Consider the following 5,114-nt stretch of genomic DNA (forward strand, 5'->3'; position numbering starts at 1 on the left):
AATTGTCTGCAGTTTCCTACATTATCAATTGCTTATGTCATGTTGATCACAATGAATTATACCGGTTCTCGGGGGGGGAGAGAGATAAATTATCTAAATCTGTCAATCACGTTTTCTATACATGTCTATTAGATTGTAAATGTCTCCTTACTGTAATTGATGAAGATATCCATTGTGATGTAGATGAGAATCTGTGACCTGACAGACAGGAACATCAGCCTAAGGAGTGTTTCACATGCTTACATTTCTAATTTTGTAATTCTACCGTCGTCATATCCAGTCAGTCCTTTGTTTTTCTTTTCTGCATCACAATGACATGGTCGGTCAATAAATTATAGTACGGACAGTAAAAATGGTACTGAGAAACCTGCCCAGTCTCTTGCAATGTATAACTTTATGCTGTTGAAATTGATAGCACATATTGAAAAACTGCAACATTGTGCATTTTCAATCATTGTCATCAAAGCGTATACAAGTCATATTTTACATCAGAAAACACTTACAGAGTACACTATTATATTGATAACATGACAAAATATTTTGACTCTCTTGTTCGTAAACAATGACACTTGGACTTGTCATTCTGATTGCACGACATGTTCAATGACATAAAGATTTGCTTTTGAGATGCAGTAACTTGCTATAATCAAAAAATGCTGTATTTCAGTCTTCCCAATCTACAATATTGGGAAGATTGCTGTCTTGCTAGTTAGATAAGAAGTTGGATACCACTCTCAAGTATGCGATTTCATTATTGTATGAAGCAAAAGGCAGGAGACGGTTATCTTAATTTAGCAAAAAAGCTAGAAGTAGTCCAAAAAAGCTAACCTGGCGCATTGACTTCCTACAAAAACTGTGTTCACCCAAGAAATAAATTTAAGCATGTAAATCAGATTGAGAGCTATTGGCAGGCAGACTTTTTTTTACATTGGAAAGAGCCAACTAGCTGTTTCCTCCTGTGACAGCACAGCTAGGAAGTGACGCTACGGCAGGGATTGGCTGAGTGGACGCGGGAGGTTTTGAAGCTCCATACTTCCACATTATCTGTGGTATTCACCTCCGCACCGTTTGCTGTTCGTTCACTGGTAAGGAGATTGTCTAATGCTGCGTTCCAGGTAACTTGGAACTCGGAAATTGTTATGATTCTGCAGTTCTCCTCCCCGACCCCTTGTGTTTATGTTCTCTTCCCTCCCTGTGTCTCCTGTTAGTCTGTCTGTCTGTCTCTCTGTGTTGTCTGGGTGTGGCTTCTCACTCTGGGCCTGGCTCTCCACCTGCACACCTGATCGACATTCCACTAATCAAGACTCTGCAGTATATCAACCTGGTTCTTCACCTTACTTGTCCGCAGATTGTCAGCTTACCTCAGTGGTATTGGCACTGCAGCCTACAAGTCTCGAGTTGTATATTGTGTTGTTTGTTTCTTGTGAGATCACTTACCTTGTCTCTCTGTGCTCAGGACCACTGCCTGCCTGGAAACTCTGCCACTGCCTCACCCAGCTCCCTGCCTGTCTGGAAATCCTGCCCCTGCCTAGCTCAGCTCACTGCCCTGGAACGCCACTTGAAGTCGGATTTCCTACTTGTGAGCTCGGAGAAAAGATATGTACCCCCAAAACAATGGCAGGCCCCATGGAAGCATACACTGTAAATGGTAAACCATAAACTAAAAGGCAACAAATAGTATATTTGCATGTATTTAAATAATACAGTACATTGATGTAGAAATATGTTAGGCCTAGTTGGTAGCTGGCTACCGTAAGGAATCTCATAAAGCCATCTTCTCTGCATAAAAGTTAATGTTAAAAATGCCAAAACATTAGGAAGTGTAACCTACAACACTGACTGACTTGAGGGTTACCAAGTGATGTAGCTAGAGGGGTGCACAGAACTAGTAAAGTATAAGCTTAAGTAAGTAGAAGTAACACCTAAAACACTACTGAGGGTGCAACTGTGTGTACACTTTGTCAGCCATGGTTTTTGTAGGTCAGAAGTTTCAACAGGGAAATATCACAGTTCCGACCGGTCTCAAACGCGGCATAAATATGTATGTTTGTGCGCGGTTTAACAGTGAGTTGACTGCTCGCAGGCTCCTCTTCCTGGGTGTTAGGCCAACATATTTGCTTGGTCTCTTCGGCGTCCGTGTGTGGGAGGATTCCCCTTCTCCGGGCCGTACGCCAGTCTTCCTTCGCTGCCCGGTAGGTTACAGACTGTGGTGTGTGTGTGGTGTCAGATGATTCCACTGCAGGAGAGCTAATCCTTTTCTGCTCTCCTCTTTGTGTTTTTTCAGGCGCGGGATCAGCCTCCTTCTCCTGGCTGTCTTGCCTCTCAGCGATTAGTTGAGTTGCCTCTTAGTGATCGTTCGGCTGCTCCTTTAGTGTTAGATTTAATAAATTTTTAGCTGGACTTGTGTTTATGCCTTGTCCTTCTGAATGTGCTATTCTTTATTAATTTCCATTTATGGGTTGCTGTCCTTGCTTTAATAGTTTGTTCTGTTTGAATTAACCTTCGCTTGGTTTGGTTCAACAGCTTGCATTGTTAACTAATAACTTGTTTTTGGTTAAATTTAACCACTTGCTTGGTTTGAATTAAAATATTGGTGTGTTAGTGTGTGTGTGTGTTGTGTGGTTTTTTTTTTTTTTTTATTTTGGTTGGGGTGCTGCATGTCAAGTGTTTAGGCAAATGGCTGCTTTTTTTTAAAAGTTTTTAGATGCATGTTAACTTAAAATATTATGTGAATGTCTAAGCTTATCCTGGCTATAGAGTCAAACTTAACTGACAAGTATGAGAGTGGTATTGATCTTCTCTTTTGACTTTAACTGTGCAAGAAAACAAACACATTTCTCAAATATCGATCTGTAACAAAGCTTACAGTACAGGATGCATACCATGTACCATAGGACTACATATAACAACAAAACCGGTTACATCTAAGCCCTTGCCAAACAAGTTCTCACAATGATGACTAAGCTTCACCCCCAGATAAATCTCTGCAGTATACCAGATATTTTAAATTTTGTGTCATTACCACACTGGCTCACCAGAAATGATGTAAAATAATGGAGAATTGTTTATTATATTGTATAGTTCATGTAAATATGCTTTGGCAATATTGTATTGTATGCAGCAATGACAAAGCCACTCCAAGCGAAAGTGAACGGCGCTCGCTCTACGAAGGAGAAGCTACAGCAATGGCACAACCTGCTGCGGGAAAACCTAAAGAGGTGATGCTCCAGATAAAAAACTCAGAGGAAGCATTCCAGTCAGGGGGGGAAAAAAAAAATGATCAATGCTACAAACATTGGTGTAGCTTCTCCTTGGTGGAGAGCGCTAAGAGAAGTTTGTGTTATTACACTCACTGCCAGAGGGGGAGAACAAAGTTCTGCACAATGCTGAATTAACTTGATGCACGCTGGACTTAACATAAGGCATACTGTCTAGAAATTTTGTCTGACTTTCGCCAGCGCTGCAAAACGTCACCATGTCACATGATAAAACCTCGCTGCAGTTGCTTTTCTCCGGCTGCACAAAATTGTAACCACCTTTTTACTTGATCTCGATCAGTCATTGTTCTAAGCTCACAGTCAGCTAACAGAACATTCACCTCACCATTACGAGGGATATTGTGTATGTGTACCGCTCATTTATTTGGCATGGCATCAGTGTGAGAGCTATAGTAACTTTTTCTTGACATAAAATTATTAAATGAAACTCTTGTGCAGATGTGAGGCTTTGTTTAGAGGTAACTGGTTTATAACAGCATATCAACACAGACTGCAAATCAGACCACTTTTTCGGTTTGGCGCAAGAACAATGTCATCTGTAATAAATTTCTTTGCCCCCTGAGGACAGCAGAAACCAGTTAAGACAAACCGTGCCTTATTTACCCATCCAGACACAGAGCAACATTGTTTATTTGAATTCATATTTCTGGCCACCTGATGAATGAGTCCACTAGATTGTTGCCAGATTGGACTGACAAAGTAGCCCAGTCAAAGCCTAGACTGCTGTTTTTTGAGGAAATGGTTTTGGTATATTTCTAAGGGTTTTGTAGAGATGAATATGATAATATATGTCATCTGCTTTATCAGTATATTTAAGCAAACTCAAAACCACTGTATAAATGTATAACAGAAGTCATAAATATTTTAGATAATGTTACAATGATTGCAAAATCAATCCTATGAACGGATGTAAGCTTTTTCAAGTCTATTCGTAATAGGAAAAAAGTTTCAACTTAATTGGAAAAAACTGAAATGACATTTGTTTTGACAGATCAGTCATCAGACACTGTTAAGCTGAGCCTACCGAACTCAGTGCCCTGCCAGTCTGAATCATACTACTGAGAGGAGGGACAGATTTGTTGGAGTATAGCTTTACATTGGTGGAAACCGCCCCAGATGGTACAAAAAGTAGCCAAAATGATAAAAAATGCGGGAAAACATTTTTACCAGATACCTTAACAATACAATTTGTTGTCAATTAAACCTATGAAAATTAAAATCTATGACATACAATGATGTCAGGGATATTTCAACAGGAGAAAAAAAGCTAAATGAAAATTAATTAGTCTTGTGAGTTCACTGTGGCTGTACTGATAAGAGAGACACGGGGCCCGAATTGGTAATTTATGTCAGTGCTTGAACGATGCTGCTGGGTCAGCATTCCCATTTCCATTTCATCAATAGGGTGCCTCACATATTTCACTAGGTGATTTGTTCATTAAGATGAGAATTGGCTGCAGCTTTCACGGGGTAAGTACCCACTTCAAAGCACCTGGAGACACATATCAAGATGAACAGCTGAGATAAACATAAAACTTCCCGAACTGTTTTAGTTGCACTGGGAGGGAGACAACACTTGAGAAAGGCAGTTTGGTGCAATAATTTGTATGTCTGGTTACCTGCAGAATGCTAAACAGAGCCAGGGCTTTGAAGCTCCTTAGGTCCCCTTTCCCTTGCTCCTATGGAAATAGATATATAGAATATTTCTGATTTGTAACCTGTGCACTACTATCACATTTTTATCCTTTCAATAACATTGTGTCATCAAGGCTCAGTGGAGAAAGGGTTATTTATGTTGCTCTTCCTCACTTTTTTTGCCCTCCATCCGCTAAATGA

General features: G+C 40.1%; 1 long non-coding RNA gene across 1 annotated transcript; it reads left to right on the forward strand.

Annotated features, from left to right (window-relative positions):
* The first annotated feature begins 1,336 nt into the window (after positions 1-1,336).
* Positions 1,337-2,400, forward strand: LOC123969988. Its single transcript, XR_006824837.1, has 3 exons — positions 1,337-1,648; positions 2,084-2,192; positions 2,285-2,400. It is a non-coding gene; the product is annotated as an uncharacterized LOC123969988 (long non-coding RNA).
* Positions 2,401-5,114: the final 2,714 nt, after the last annotated feature.

This window comes from Micropterus dolomieu, linkage group LG04 (assembly GCF_021292245.1).
Source record: "Micropterus dolomieu isolate WLL.071019.BEF.003 ecotype Adirondacks linkage group LG04, ASM2129224v1, whole genome shotgun sequence".
Classification (NCBI taxonomy): Eukaryota; Metazoa; Chordata; class Actinopteri; order Centrarchiformes; family Centrarchidae; genus Micropterus; species Micropterus dolomieu.